Raw genomic sequence first — 17,061 nt, forward strand, 5'->3', positions numbered from 1 at the left:
TGCTTATCAAATTTGGAAATAACCCAAAGTTAAGGAGAGTTAATAAATTCAATACATAAAAGAATCGGGCCCAGCTCTGATCAGAAAATCTGTTTAGTAAGGTTATTATTGTTTTAAAAATATTCCCATAGTTCAAATATTTTTCTCATTTTAGTTTTCCCTTTCTTTAGTTGAGTTGAAATTTTGAAGCCTTTAGTGTAGTACTAACAGAAAAAGACATGCCAGTTGTTCTCTGACTTTGTTTCTATTAAGAAATGTATATATATTGGATCAGACTGAGTTGGAACATCACAAAATGAAGGAACCATCACTCCAAAAAGCAATGAGGCAGTATGCTACAGGAAGGAATTTTGTTGAAAACTCCCATCAAGTGATTTTGGAAGTCAGCAAACTCATCAGAAGGCCTACTGAGCAAGAGGGTAGACTTCCGAGGGTCCACAGCAATGCCTGGAGAGCTTGTTAAAAAGGGCACTCTTACAGATTATGATTCCTAAATTTTAGGGGAGGTCTTCAGCCTACTTTTTTTTTTTAACAAGTGCCCCCAACTGATTTTGATAAATATTGTCAAATAATTCACTTTTAATTTTGGCATAGTTGTTTAAATATATTGTTTTTTGTCTCATAGTCAGCCTCTAATTCTGTTTTCAAAAGCCCAGATAGATTGAATTAGTTTGAGCTTAAAACCAAAACAGTTAATTATGTTAGTTTCTCCATATCCCATTCCATGTGTTTTAATTAGAAAATCGTATATTCTTACATTTCAATTTTTCTTTTCATTTTTAATGCTTTATTTTATATAGAGTTTGATCTGACCTAGACATGAGGAAACTATAATTTATGTCTAGCAGAAAAACATTCTATAGCTGCTCTGTAGCTGCTGCTGTGTTTTGGAAAATAAACCAGGATTAGATTATGTCTGATCCCTTTCCACATCACATGATGAACAGCGATTCAGAAGAAGCATAAAATGCATCCTGCTGAGCAGCCCCTTAGCTACCATGTTGTTAACTGTGGGTTTCCTTCCTTCTCTCCTGTGTGTTCCTCATTAGTATCTGTGACTGAAGGCGATCAGCTAAGAGAGGTTCCTCGCAGCATAAAGGGAGGGACTTCTCACACTCTCTTGGAATCGGAAGTTGAATTTATGAACATACGATCTAGAAAGAAGTCATGGGTTGTGGCACTTCCTCAACGAAAAACAAGAGATCTGGGACAGGTCAGTACTGAGAACGTGCCTATGTTTATGAATGAAAAGGGGCGAGTGAGCCCGATTCACCCTTTCTCATTTGCTCCCACAGTCCTCGAGCTGCCCTGTTTGATTTAGCACAAGGCATCATCACTTGAACTGAAGTTAAACCATTGGGGGAGCATGGGAAACTACCTTTAGGAAGATGTAGCTTTGAGTTTATGGTGTCCTATAAAGTATTATCTAAGAGATATTTTATGTTTGATTTAATTTCAGTTGAAAATGTACCAATATAAAATCTCAATTTAAAACTCAGTGGCAGGGAACAAGAAAGATACTGTAATTTATATCTGTTTCTTCAATACTCTTATAAGTAGTTATATGTATACTTGTGTGACATTTAGTAGCATCATTGAATTTTTATTAGATTTTATCATGGAGTGATTACATTATTTTTATATTTATTCAATACAGAACTTCATGAGATTTGCCTCATGTTTTTAAAATGTTCTAGGGAGAATCGGGGAAATGCTAGATCATATGTTTCCCAAAAAAGTATATTATTTCTGAATAGATGACATGCATCCCTCTACCACCATAGAATTAGGAGCTTAAATATTTCCTGTGTTTATTTTGTATTGTAGTTCTTTTCATGGATACTGGAATCCATGTAGTTGAAATGAACTTGAGTGTTTAAGGGACATAACCTTGAACAAGCGAATTAAAATAAAAACAGATAAGCTGAAACAATTATATGAATAATTTGCTCTTAAACTTCATTTCTTTGTTATCTAGGTTATAGATAATTTTCCCAATTTCTATTCCACACCTTGGTTTTGGAAGTTTACTCAGGCATAAGGTGGAAAGTTTAGGATGCAGAGTATTCTATACTAATTAGTGTTGGATGTTTTCCTTTGGGAATCGAATGTTCTCCTCCCAGCTGACTTGTGCTGATGATTTAGCAAACTAATCTCTGAAAGTAGGAAGGGACATGGGAGGTGTGCTAACGCTTTCAAATCTTTAAGTGCATTGTGAAATAAATCTTTCAAAAGCTCCAACTGAACTAATTCCACAGTAGTAATTTATTAGCAGAGAGTAAGGAGAATAATTGTCTATTTTATATCTAGCATTATCCACAGTTCTTTATATTTAGCCAAATTTCTTAGGTTAAAAAAAAAGGCCAACTTGTAAAAGCAAATTCTCTCTTTTTGAAATACTTTTCAACTTTTAAAATGTTACATGCAAATGGAAATATTAGCTTAGATTTTTGGATTGCTTTTCCTTTCAAATATCCCTAATTTACTGAGGTGAAATTGCCATAACATAAAGTTAACCATTGTAAAGTGAACAACCCAAGTAGCATTTGGTACATTTACAATGTTGTGCAACCACATCCCTTATCTTGTTCCAAAATATTGCTGTCACTCCAAAGTAAAACTCCTTATCTAACAAGCAATTTCTCCCTATTTCCCTCTCCCCTCAGCGACCCCCACAGCCACTAATCTGCATTCTGTCTCTATGGATTATCTATATGGATTATGGATTATCTGAACATTTAAATGGAACCACAGGCCAGGAGCAGTGGCTCACACCTTTAATCCTAGCACTCTGGGAGGCCGAGGCGGGAGGATTGCTTGAGGTCAGGAGTTGGAGACCAGCCTCAGTAAGGGTGAGACCCCGTCTCTACTGAAAAAATAGAAAGAAATTAGCCGGGCATGGTGATACACGCCTGTAGTCCCAGCAAGACTCTGTCTCAAAAAAAAAAAAAAAAAAAGGAATCATACATTATGTTACCTTTTTTGTCTTTGTCCATGTTGTAGCATGTATCGGCACCTCATTCCTTTTTATTGCTGAATAATATTCCATTGTATGAATATGCAACATTGTATTTATCCGCTCATCAACTGATGGATATTTGGGGTGTTTCAACTCTTTGACTAATATGAACAATGCTGCTATGAATATGTATTTTTAGTTCTCTTGGGTATATATACCTAGGAGTTGAATTGCTGGGTAATATGGTTGCTTTATGTTTAACATTTTGAGAAATTTCCAAAGTGTTTTCCCAAGTGACTGCACCATGCTACATTCCTACCAGCAATGCATGAGGATTTGAATTTTTCCTCATCTTTGGCAGCACTTGTTATTGTCTGTCCTTTTGATTATAGTCATCCTAGTGAGTATGAAGGGGGGTATCTTATTGTGGTTTTAATTTGTATTTCTTTAATAACTAATGATATTGAGCATCTTTTTATGTGTTTATTGTCTGTTTGTATATCTTTGGAGAAATGTCTATTTGGAGCATTCACCCATTTAAATTATTTACTTTTATATTATTTTGTTAAGAGTTCTTTATATATTCTGGAGACAAATTCCTTATTAAATATATGATTTGCAAATATTTTCTCCCATTCAGTGGATTGTCTTCAACACTTTCTTGTTGGTATTCTTTGAAGTACAAAATTTTTATTTTTGATGAAGTCCAGTTTTTATTTTTTATTTTTTTTATTTTTTTTGAGACAGAGTCTCACTCTGTTGCCTGGGCTAGAGTGCTGTGCCGTTGCCTAGCTCACAGCAACCTCAAACTCCTGGGCTCAAGCAATCCTTCTGCCTCAGCATCCCCAGTAGCTGGGACTACAGGCATGTGCCACCATGCCCAGCTAATTTTATATATATATATATATATATATATATATATATATGTTTTTTTAGTTGTCCAGATAATTTCTTTCTATTTTTAGTAGAGACAGGGTCTCACTCTTGCTCAGGCTGGTCTCCAACTCCTGAGCTAAAATAATCCGCCCACCTCGGCCTCCAGTTTATTTTTTCTTTGGTTGCTTGTGCTTTTGGTGTCATATCTAAGAATCCATTGCCAAATCCAAAAAGATTTATGCTCATGTTTTAAGAGTTTTTGTAGTTTTAGCTCTAACATTTAGGTTTTTGATCCATTTTGAGTTAATTTTCACATTTGATGTGAGGTAGGGGTACAGATTCATTCTTTGCATGTGGATATCCAGTTGTCCCAGCACTTTTTGTTGAAAAGACAACCGTTTCCCCATTGAATGGTCTTGTTACTCTTGTCAAAATTCAATTGACAGTAAATGTGAGGGTTTATTTCTGGACTCTCTATTAATATTCCATTGATCTATATTCCTTTCTTACCCTAGTACCACAGTGTCTGGATTACTATAGCTTCTGTAGAAAGTTCTGAAATTGAGAAGTATGAGTCCTTCAACTTTGTTTCTCTTTTTCAGGATTGTTTCGGCTATTCTGGGTCCCTTACATTTCCATATGAATTTTAGAATGAATTTGTCAGTTTCTCAAAAGAAGCCAGCTAGAATGTTGATGGGGATTGTATTGAATTCATAGACTAATTTGGGGAATATTGCCATCTTAATGATTAAATCATCTCATCCATGAACACAGGATATCTTTCCATTTATTTAGGTCTTTTTAAATTTCTTTCACCAATGTTTTATCATGTTCATAGTATAAGTTTTACAATTCTTTTGTTAAATTTAACCTAAGTATTTTATTCTTTTGATGCTATTGTAAATGGAATTTTCTTATTTCATTTTTGGATTATTCATTGCAAGTATATAAAAAATTGAATTTTGTATATTGATCTCATTTCCCAAAACCTTGCCGAACTCATTTATTATCTCTAATAGATTTTTAGTAGATTCCTTAGGAATTTTTATTTACAAATCATGTCATCTACAAATAGAGGTAGTTTTACTTCTTCCTTTCCAATGCATTTTATTTCATTTTCTTGCCTCAATTACAATGTTAAATAGAAATGTTAGAGTAGACATCCTTGTTTTTCTGATCTAAAAGGGGAAAAGCAGTCCTTTTCCTCAGTAAGTATGCTATTATCTATGGCTTTTTTGTAGATGCTCTTTAGCTCTTTATCAGATTGAAGAAGTTTACTCCTATTCCTAGTTTGTTGCTTTCTTTCTTTTTTTATTACAAAATGGTGTTTAATTTTCTCAACTGCTTTTTATGCATGTATTGATATGATCATGTGGTTTTTGTCCTTTATGATATGGCATAGTATATTGATTGAATTTCAGATGTTAAACCAACTTTGTATTCTTAGGATAAATCCCACTTGGTTGTGGTATATAATGCTTTTTATGTCTTGCTGGATTCAGTTTGGTAGTATTTTATAGAGCAATTTTGCATCTATATTTATAAGAGATATCGGTCTATAGTTTTCTTATGTTTTTGTCTGATTTTGGTATCAGAGTAATACTGGCCTCATAGAATGAGTTAGATAGTGTTCTCTTCCATTCTTTGGAAGAGTTTGGGAATCACTGATATTAATTCCTCTTTAAATGTTTGGTGGAATTCATCAGTGAAGCTATCTGGAATATAGGATTTACTTTGTGGGTAGTTTTTAAATTCTTTATTCTATCTATCTCTTTACTTGTTATAGATCTATTCAGGTTGTCTGTTTCTTCTTGAGTCATTTTTGGTAGTTTGTGTCCTTTGAGGAATTTTTACATTTCATCTAAGTTATCTAATTTGTTATCATATACTTGTTCAGAGTATTCCCTTATATTCTTTTTATTCTGCCATTATTACTTGTTGAATATATCAATCAAGGTTTATTATGATTTCATAATATAAATCTGCTGAAAGCTGATGTAGTGGTGTTTACTTACATTTATCCATAACATTTTTCTCTCATTCAGAAACTTTAGAAAACATAGAAAAGCATTTGGAAATAATTATTATAGTAATACTCCATTCCACTACTCAGAGATAATGACAACATTCTGATAATTTCTTTCAAGTTTTTTTTGGTATAGTATAGATTTTTGATCATCCTCAGTATTAGTTTTTTGTAGCCTCACTTTTAGCACTAAAATATTATTATATAAACATTTATCAAGTTGTTAGAATGCTTTGTAAATATCATTTTGGTGGATAGGCCATAATATACTTAATTATTCTTCTAATATTGGACCTTTTTATACTAATATAAATAACACTTTGAAGTATTTCTTTGTGGAAAGCCTTTTCCTTATTTTGGATTATTCCTACATGCAAGTGATTAGATATGAAATTACTGTGTCAAGGGCTATGAATAATTTGAAAGCTCTTGATAGGAAATAATAGCTATTATTTCCTGATTACTAACTGTATTCCAAAGAGTGTTCAACATATTCTACATATGTTTTATTTAATCCTTTCAATAAACTTGAGTAAGTGTTATTATTCCTGTTTGTACAGTTGAAGCAGCTCATGCTCAGCAATGTAAGTACTTGTTAAGCTTATATAGCTTACAACTGCCAGAATTGGGATTTGAACCCAAGCAGTTCTGACTACAAAGTGTTTTTTGCTGTCAACCATTAATTACACCCTTTTATGCTGCTTCCTAATTTTACTGCCTTCAGAAATTAGCTTTAATTAAATTTACTTACATAAAGTACCTTTTATTTGCATTGTGCTCTGATAGTTGGCCAGGCCCTTTCACATACATTTGGTCTTCATAGCCTTGTGAAGGGTTGTTCTCAATTTGCAGAAAAGGAAACTGAGGCTTTGAGTGGCAAAGTGATTTGCTCAAGAGCACACAGCTAGTAAGTGGCAGGGCCGAGGCTAGTGCTTGATTCCCATTTCTAGTACTTTGACTAAGGGTATTTTTTTCCTGCTTGGTCATTCAGCCCCACCACAGTATGCTGCCTCTTTATCATGACAGTTTTGAGAAAGAGTAGCCTACATATAAAATTGAGGCTGCCCCCCTTTTTGTGGACCACCCACCTTTCATGTAGAGAAGTAACATCGATTTTGTATTAACATTGTTATTGGTATTATTTTACTTCTTTTGTGATATGCAACAGGTAAGAGAATATTAATAATAGCTATCATTTATTGAGTGCCTACTACATTCATTACTTCTCACCAAAACTCTTGGAGGAAGCTTTGATTAGTCTCCTTTCATGGATGAGGAAACTGAGTCTTAGATTAAAGGACTGTCCACAGTTACACACTAGTTCATGGTTAAGCCCGAATTGAAACGGGATCTGACAGATTCCAAAGTTCATGCCCCTCTGATATGCTAACCTGACTTGGAGAATTAGAATTTATCCACATAGAAGAAGTTAACATTGCAATTTCATTTTCCTGAATTTCACTTTATACTTTAAATTTTATGTTGATGGGTTTTCTCTATCAATGTTAATAATAATTAATAATTAATAATCTATTGCTGTTTTTTCCCCATGGAGCACATTGAGGAAACCGATATATTTTCTTTTATTTCTTCCCTTGAGGCCACTTAGAAATGCATTTGTTTAATTTCTCTAAGTGCTAAGGAGCTGACAAGGCTATATTTTGTTGGCTTAAGATATGACAAATAGAAAATTTCTCTAATGGGGATTGTTCTTTTCAAAAGTACATGTTCTTTATTTTTATTTAAAAATTAAATACTAAATAGCAAACCAAATATTTCTCCAATTCTTGGTAAAACATCTAGTTACTTTAGTTGTTTAAAAATCTAACAATGAAGCCATTCACAACTGCTTGATAGACTCCCCCACACACTCCCATCCCCACGTCCCCCACGCCCCTCCCATATTTAAGTCCTTTACAGAGATGTATATTTTAATTTGGGACCTTCATGGAAAATAATGAATGACATCAGTTCCTTCATGTTTGGTGTTCCCTAAATAAATTTTCTCAAAGTTTAGAGGGCCCCGTCCCATTCTTCCTGTTATTGGTTCTTGAAGGGATCTCAGTTACAGTTGCCATCAAGCAGTCTGCATTGGCATTGTGGGGTGTAGCAGAAATCACTGTGAGCTGGGACTTCCTCCATTTACCTCCTCACTAAAATGCAGATATCAGATGAGATGCTCTTTTTTTTTTTTTTTTTTTTTTTTTTTTTTTTTTTTTTGAGACAGAGTCTCACTCTGTTGCCCAGGCTAGAGTGCTGTGATGTCAGCCTAGCTCACAGCAACCTCAGACTCCTGGGCTCAAGCCATCCTCCTGCCTCAGCCTCCCGAGTAGCTGGGACTACAGACAAGCACCACCATGCCTGGCTAATTCTTTTATTTTTATATATGTGTGTGTGTGTATATATATATATATATATATATATGTTGGGTTTTTTTAGTTGTCTAGCTAATTTCTTCTATTTTTTTAGTAGAGATGAGGTCTTGCTCTTGCTCAGGCTGGTCTTGAACCCCTGAGCTCAAATGATCGATCCTCCCACCTCAGCCTCCCAGAGTGTTAGGATTATAGGCGTGAGCCATCACGCCCAGCCCAGTACTTTTCTTTTTAAAAGGAGACCACTGACTTCATCTGAAATTATGATCCCTCTCAATAACAATTCTTAGTTATATGTTCACTTTTTGATATGATAATGTGTTGGCCTGGAGGTTCATATAGAATTGGTCCTACTAACACATTTATTTCCTGTGTGAAATAGGCAAAAAACCCACCCCAGCAACCTTTTAATTCTTTACCAACTAAATGCATCTTCATCTATTTCTTTATTTGCTGTGTGATTAATCTACCTTTGCTTTAAAATTTGCAAGTATTTTGAGTCTCTGACAGGGGCAGGGGCTGTTTAGATATTCATTCTAGCTAGAATCATGAGCGTTTGAAGGCAGAAAATATTGCTTAAAGGATGTGGAGTTCTGCCTCTCTATTTAAATGATTTTTACCAGCTTCTAGCCTATACTAGGCAATTCACAAAGAAGCCAGCTTTATAGTTGGATCATATTAATTGTTATAAAATCCTGTTACAGAGAGGTATTTCAACTCGATGTAAGAAAAGGCAACACCTCAGCCCCAATTGCCAGTTATTTCCCATAATCAGAATGCTTTTCTTATATGATTATGGCTTTATATTGCATTGGCTTTTTAGCAGCTGCAAAAGACAAAAATTAAATGCTGATTGTATTTGACCTTGCACGAATGAATTTGGCAATATAACCCAGATTAGTAATTAATAACAAGGGAGACATAAAAGAAAATTGCAGTCAAGATATTTAATTTTTTTTCCTAATTGAGGATTAAAGGTCATTATTAAATTATTGAGTAGAACATATTTCCTATGAGCAAATATTTTAATAATTTAAAATGATATTAATACTTTTATATAGCAAAATTTCTTCTACATACTTAAGAATATAACAGTTTTTAAAAATTGCTATGTTCATAATAATTCTTTTAGAAAATTGGCAAAAAATACTATGGTAGGGAGGTCACAATTACTTATAAGTTATTGTTCTCTTGGTCTGAGTGCTTTACTAATTTGGCCTATTATTTTGGTATTCTATAGAATAAGCTTCACATTTTCCTGAATTAGTGGTATAGCCAAGGATTACAACTCTTATGGAACCTTTCATAAAATGGCTTTATGTAATCTTTGTGTTGTTCTGTTGTCCTGTTGAATAAAATAGAGCTTTAAATGAGGCACTTAAAAATCTTAATCCTAATAAGTGCAGTAGGAGTGAGTTAGAAAATCACTGTTTTGCAACCACTATAGAAATAATTGATTTAAGCAAAAATCATCAATGGCTGTTTTGGAGAACAGAACATGTACACAGTCTCACAGCATGTTCCTGCAAATTGTTTATTAATTATAAAGAGCAAAGAAGCACTTCTACAGAAGAGAATTTCATATGAATACCACCTTAACCAAGTGATCCAAGTTAACATCATTCGTAATGAGACGAATTAACATTATGTGCCTCCTGATGTACATAATGCACTGAGAAAGACACATCACTTCTGCCAAGATATATAACCTGAACCTAATCATGAGTAAATAGCAGACAGATCCAAACTGAGGGATATTTTACAAACAACTGGCTTATACACTTTGAAAATTCCAGTGTCATTAAAAAGAAAGAAAGGCAGAGAAATTATTTTAGAATAAAGGAGACTGAAGAAATAATGATGATATGTATAGAGAGAAAACATTAACATTAACAACTGTACTATTCTTACGATTTTTTCATACATTTGAAAATATTTCAAAATCAAAAGTAAAAAAAAAAAAATTCCTAATCCTGTGCAAGCTAAGTTTATCAAGTTTGTGGTGGTTGCAATTTAGGCTTATGTCCTTTGTTGGTACCATTTTTTAGCCCTTCCTTGTTTTTGCTGTCCACTAACTTCTTCATTCATTAAAGATTCTCCACCGAGTCACAGCATCCTCCTGACTATCTTCACTGTCCACATGAATAACTCTTGATCTCCTAAACTCCAGCAACCCCCTCCTCTACTCAACTTCAGCTGCTTACTCCCATTTCCTGGCCCTGTGGTCACCTGGAACAGCTCCATCTCTGAAATCTTCATGATTATCATGCTACTCTCTGATCGCTTGGTCTTCATTGAAACCTCTGAGCCTTCTCAGGTGTCTACCTCCCAGCCCCCTCTTGTCTTCACTTTCTTCCCCATCCATCTTTGCTCATCTTCTATTGGCTATCATTTGAACCAGTTAACAGATCATCCACAGTAATCACATTTTTGGCTATTTAAAGGAAAAGTAATAAGGTGAAATGTTTAATGTTCCCCAACCAACTGCTAGCAGCCTTTGACTACAATTCCTTGTTGGGAAAGCCAATGATATTAGTGACTTGACTTGTATTTTTCTACAGGGATGATTCCAGCTTATTTATTATTTTTGAGTAGGCTTTAGAATTTGTTTTCTTAGTCCAGAAGTTTCTGGTTTGAGTGTTGAGTTTTACACATCATATTATGTCCTTGAATGGTTATTTTCAGCTTTGCTATGTGCAATAACTGGTGGGCTGCAGCTGTGGCATTAAAAAAATAGATGAATGAATTAGAGTATTTGATAACTGTAAAAGATCTTAGCAATCACATAATCCAAAATTCTTATTGTGTAGATGAGAAACTAAGGACCTGAGGGGTTAAGTGATTTGCCTAAGGTTACACAGCTGGCACCTGGTTGAATCAGGACCAAAATGGAAGTCTCCTGATTACAAATTCAGAACTTATTTTTATTAGCCAATGTGTATGGTGTTGGTGGGTGGAAGAGTGAGTTAATAAAAGTCATAGAAATGACCTGAAATTCTTGCTCTTCTCTAACTGGAAGGCCAGAGGTTTTTCAGAATGATAAAATTATAATCTCTTTTATCACTTGGGGAAAGTGATAGTTTTGTTTAAAAAGTCATCATTTGGCGACTGGGCTTCATGCTTTACTCGCATTTCCCTCTCATTTAAGAAAAATGCTTTTCAGGAACAAGGACTCTGTGTTGTGGCCTTGCTCTGCAGAGATGCCAGAGTTTGTAGGTGACTGACTGAGCTTCGTAAGATCTTTGCATTACTTTCTACCCTAGAAGCAGGCTTGGTGACTATCTCATGTCCATTGAGCTTGTGCTTCAAGCTGTTTTTCCAAGAAGGTTAGAAGTCTCCCTGGGATAGCCACACTCTTTAGCAGATGGCAGATATAGAGTATGTGTAAACAAAAATAACAATCATGAAAGCTGTGGTCCCAGGCCAGAGTTTAGCCATAACCTGTTCTCATCATGCTTTGAACAGCTGAGGTAATAGATACTTCTCCTTGCTTAAAGCCTTTTGCCACTAATGGATTCGTTCTCTTTCCAGTTCATTTGAATTCATTTTAATCAGCTCCATCACACTTGTGCCTTTGTCTCTTCCTGACTGGATTCCAGGCCCCTTAAAGGTACATTAAATATTCACTCATCCCGGTGCTTCCTTGGGAGGCCTCTGCCGGCATAATTTCAAAAGCAGAGCATCTTTAAATGCCTTATCCTTCTGAATGTGAAACTTCTTGTTTAAAGAACTGTCACTGGGCACTGGTGTGTGTCTGTAGTCCCAGCTACTTGGGAGGATCACTTGAGCCCAGGACTTTGTGACCAGCCTGGGCAACATAGCAAGACATTGTCTCACCAAACAAACAAACAAAACACAACTATCTGTCAAAGAAACTCTTATTTAAAAAACAAAAACAAACCAAATATAAAAACTACCAGCCAGCATGAAGAGGAACATAAGACACAAAGTCTTTTTTTTTTTTTTTTGAGACAGAGTTTTGCTCTGTTGCCCGAGCTAGAGTGCAGTGGTATCATCATAGCTCATTGTAACCTCCAACACTCCTGGACTAAAGCCTCCTCCTGCCTCAGCCTCCTGAGTAGCTGGGACCACAGGCAAGTGCCAGGATGCCCGGCTAATTTTTCTATTCTTAGTAGAGACAGGATCTCCCTCTTGCTCAGGCTGGTCTTGAACTCCTGAGCTCAAGTGATACTCCCACCTCAGCCTCTTAGAGTGCTGGGATTAGAGGCATGAGCCATGTGCCCGGCCACAAAGTCTTAACTAGTCAGTAATTTCATTCATTCATTCATTCATTCAGTCAACCAATATTTATTGAGCACCTACTATGTTCCAGGGACTGTTCCAAACTCAAGGGATACAGCAACTAACCCAACAGACCAAAATCTCAGCCTTTATGGAGATTGCTATCTAGTGGGAGGAGACAGACAATGACAAGAAAAATATATATCAATACTATATCAGATGATGATATGTGCTATGGAGAAAACCTAAGGAAGGAGATAGGCAATGGGGAGAGGGGTATCATGTAAAAAAGGGTAATCAGAAAAGGCCTCACTGAGAAGTGATGCCTGAGCAAAGACTGCAGACTCTAAAGGAGTGAACCCGGTACATCCTGGCTCTTCTTGCTCTAAGCTTTTGGGTTCTGAGATGGTAGCCTGGTTGTCCACAGTAGTTTGTGAAATTTCTAATGGAATGTTATGTAATTAGGAAGTCTTTGGGACACTAGGATTTGTTAGTCTGGAGAGAGACAATTTTTTAAAAAGTATCTGTCATTTATTGTTTCCTATTAATATATTCCAGGCAGTGTGCAATCAATATATTACTAATACCTATGTCAACACATTACTAATACATTAGTATGTATTATTACAACAGCTCTAGATGGTATTCATTATTCACTAAACAAATGTCCATTGCTAGGCCTTGCCCTTAGATGCAGCAGTGCACAAAATGAAGTTTCTATTCTCATGCAGCTCAGCTAATAGGGACAGATAGATAATAAACACATAAACATATGACTGTATAGGATGTCAGATGGTAAAAAGTGCTGTGGAGAACAACAGAACTGGTAAGGGGAGAGGGAATGTGAAGTGGGGAAGGTGTGGGAGAGAGCTACTTACTATTCTATATACTGTCTCTTTTTTTATGGCTGATTCCAGATGCCATGCTGGGTTTAGATATAGCATAATGGTTATGAGCCCAGGTTCTAGAATCACAGAAATCTGGATTTGACTCCACATTTCCCCATGATGAGTGATGTAACCCGAAACAAGTTACTGCTGAGCCTCAGTTTCCTTATCTGTAAAATAAGGATAATGACACTTCATAGGATGGTTAGGAGGATTAAATCAAATTAGATCAAATTAGATGATCCACATAAAGCACCAAGCACAATGCCTGGCACAAAGCAGATGCTCTGAATCTATTGTTTGTCTTACTAACTCCCTACATGGATATTTAATTTCTTGCAAAATACCATGATAATGATCTCCACCAGAGAAAAGAGCCTATTAAAAAACAAAGCAAGGCAAAAAACAGCTTGGCACTGGAGAAACCACCTGTGCTGGGCACAGAAAATTGGCCAGATAACTTATTAAACCTGTGCTGTTGCTTCCTTCTAGAAGCAAAAATAAAAGGCCTTTAGGATATGCGTGGCAACAGCTTTTATTTATTTATTTATTTTCTGCACGGAATTAATGTGACAGGGAAGACAAGCCGTGTTACATGGTGAAGCAGCAAGACCAGAAGCAAATCTAAGCTGTCCGACAAGTTCAGAACTGAACGACACAGATCTTCAGCTCTCTGAGCAGGGTTGGGGGTTTTGGAGCCAGTGACCCCTCCGGGTAGGGTCTATCATACCTGAGCTCTACCCTTTGCTATTTTGGAGGTTTCTCCTCCAGGGGAGGGTCCTTAGCTGGCTAGTGTCTTGCAGGGGGTGGGTGGGCACATAGGAATTAGGTGAGGTTTTGGAGGTGTGATGTTGGCATGCTCAACCCTGCCCTGCCAGTCTCCTTGCCTCTTCTGGAGAGGTTTCTGCAGGAACTGTATGCCCAAGGGACAACAGCAGGATGTGGATCATAGGCCAACTTATCAACCGCCACACAACTAATCAAAAGGCCAATGTAGAACTCTAGCGTGGGCCTGAGTTGGAACACCTAGGAAGTTGGAGGCTTGAGGTCTAAGCAGGACCTATTTTTCCCACCCTCCTGAGACTAGCTCATCAGGCAGGGTTCAGTCAGGAGGCAGAAACCACAGAGCGATTTGAACAGAGAGAAGGGAATGTAAAGCATTGTTAAGTAGATATCCAGGTGTTACTAGGTAACTGAACGGAAACTCTAAGGTCTGTAGAGGTAGCAACTACAAGAAAGTTACTACCCCTAGGGCTGAGAGAACAATGGGAAAAGATTGGATTTATTCCAATTTAGGGATGTAGAGGAGGGTCTGCAGAGCTGAAACTCAGACCTTTGAGAAGTGGTGCTTCTCAGCTGGTGCTAATGTCCCAGGGGCTGTCATGAGGCCGGTTTTGCAAAGGCTAGGTAAGCTGCAAGCTGCATCCAACTGCTGCTGCAGAGGGTGAAGAGCGGTTGCTAGGTTACACTATTAGAAACAGGAAGGAGTATGTCCCTTGTCCCTCTTCTGACCCTATTGGCAGAGCCTAACAGGGGGCAACTGGCAAAGCTGAAATGGGGTCTGCAGAGCCCCAGCCTCAGCCCCACTGAGTGACTGGAGAAGGGTGGGGTGAGAGCTGAGACACAATAGCTTAATTAGTGGCATGCACGCTCAGGTACAGGAGTGCAAGCATAGACAGAGATGGCTGATTCCCAAGTGGGGCTGGGGTGGGAGCAGTTCCGCTTCCTGACTTTGGAATAGAAGAGGAAGTGCAAGACAGGGAACTGAGCACGGCTGCATACCCTCCGAGGCCCAGTATCCATGTGTAATCGAGCATAATGAACATATTGTGCACTCACCAAACAAAACAGCAGCTCCTCCCTTGGAGAGTCGGGTGGGGATCCTAGCAAGGGACTCCACAGAAGCAAGGCAGAGATGGGAGAGGGGGCTTAGCTTGCCTCTTTCCCCATGTTGGGGAGGAGTAGAAGTGGCAACACATGTAAAGTGTCTGGCTAGTGCCAGGCACATAGTAGGCATTCAATAAATGGTGCTATTATCATTCAAAGGGAGGAAAGATACAAATAGATTAGGGAATGAAGTAACTGGCTATCATGGGAGCGAGAGGATCTGAGTCCATACTAGGTAAGTGACTTTGAGCAACATGCTTGCTTCTCTGAACTCAAAGTTTCCTTATGTGTAACACGGAGATGATAATACTTGTGGGGACTGAAGTAGACCCTTAACATATGGTAGTTATTTTGTTCTATTATTTATTATAGAAGAAATGAGGAGCTTATTTATTATTGATGTTGCTAATACTAAATAGAAGAGACTTTAATGATCATTTATTCCACTACATCATTGTGCAGATAAAGAAACTGAGGCACCGAAGAATGTCAATAGCTCTATGGAGGTTAAGAGCCTGGGCTGTGGAGTCAGTGAGACCTGGGTTCAAATCCTCCCTGTCCATTTCCACCTACTGGCTAAGTGAACTTAAGTCAGTCCGTCGTCTCTCTCAGCTTCATGATGTTGTGAAGACTGTAGGAACTAATACATTGGCTGGCCCTTACGAAGTGCTCAGTAAATAGCACTGGACCAGCACTGTTGTGCTTAGTGAATATGAGAACCCCTGAGGTGAGAGGATTGGTTCATCATGACAGTGACTCACACAAAACAGTCCTTTCTGGTGAGCCTAGGCTCTCCATAATGATATGGTGAGAACAGTTGAGATTTCAGCCATGGCACTACCATTTGTCTGCCTGGCAATATTGAACAAGTCACTCTGTTCTTCTCCCCATGATTTTTCCCTATAAAGATTGTGACACTTGACCTTAAGTCTATTTCCCAGGGTTTTCTGAAAGCTGAATAATGAAGCAAGAGTCCCTGGAACCCAAGAGCCTTAGAGAAGCTCATAAATAAACCTCAGATGGGCTTCCCTAGCTTCCCTAGGTCCTGGCCTATACCACAGCAGTACTAAGTCAAGGGATACTAGGACTGGAGGCTGAATCCCTGCTTTCAGAACTCAAATTGTTCTTGTTATAGCCAACTCTTAATTTTTATGTGCCAACTGGGAAAAATGATAGTGTGAATAAAAGGAACCAGCTGGTGTTGATTGCTCTTTACTCTCAAACTTGAAGAGGCACAAGAGACTAAATTTTAAATCTCATTATCTCTCACCTGATCTCTTTCTTCAATACTGTGAAGCTACAGGATGGTTCAAAGGCCACTAGCCCCAGAAGAAAGACAGCCTGCCTAGCTGGTCCACAAGACAATAGTTATAGTTGCCATCTGCTTAGCATGTGCTCTACACTAGGCATTGGGCTAATCTGTTGCTTCCAGTTGTAGTGAGTTACTGCATGGTGTGCACCCACCACAGGCACACATTCCCTTTCCTAGCAATGGACAGCCAGGCTGCGTTGGTACCAAATTCCCTATTGCCACAAAGAAAAAAATTGCATTCCTGTATGTCTCTTTTATGGACTGTGTGAAAATTGCTTCGTGGTATATAGTGAAGAATGGAATTGCTACTTCATAGAGCACATGTAGATTTAATATGTCTAGGCAGTGCCAAAGGTATATGTTGTTATTATCCCCATTTTACAGATGAGGAGACTGAGGCTTTGAGAGTTTTAGTACTTCCCTAAAGTCATATATTGTCTATGAATGTTAGCAGACCTGAGATTCAAATTCAGACAGTCTTACCCCGAAACTTCTACTCC

General features: G+C 37.4%; 2 protein-coding genes across 2 annotated transcripts in view; one reads left to right on the forward strand and one right to left on the reverse strand.

The window, feature by feature from the left end:
• Positions 1-17,061, reverse strand: part of RS1 (retinoschisin 1) — a 284,554-nt gene that overhangs the window by 49,155 nt on the left and 218,338 nt on the right. The gene's annotated exons all lie outside the window — the stretch shown is intronic.
• PPEF1 (protein phosphatase with EF-hand domain 1) overlaps positions 1-17,061 on the forward strand; it is a 121,979-nt gene that overhangs the window by 24,921 nt on the left and 79,997 nt on the right. The window lies entirely within an intron of this gene.

This window comes from Microcebus murinus, chromosome X, assembly GCF_040939455.1.
Source record: "Microcebus murinus isolate Inina chromosome X, M.murinus_Inina_mat1.0, whole genome shotgun sequence".
NCBI classification, from domain to species: Eukaryota; Metazoa; Chordata; class Mammalia; order Primates; family Cheirogaleidae; genus Microcebus; species Microcebus murinus.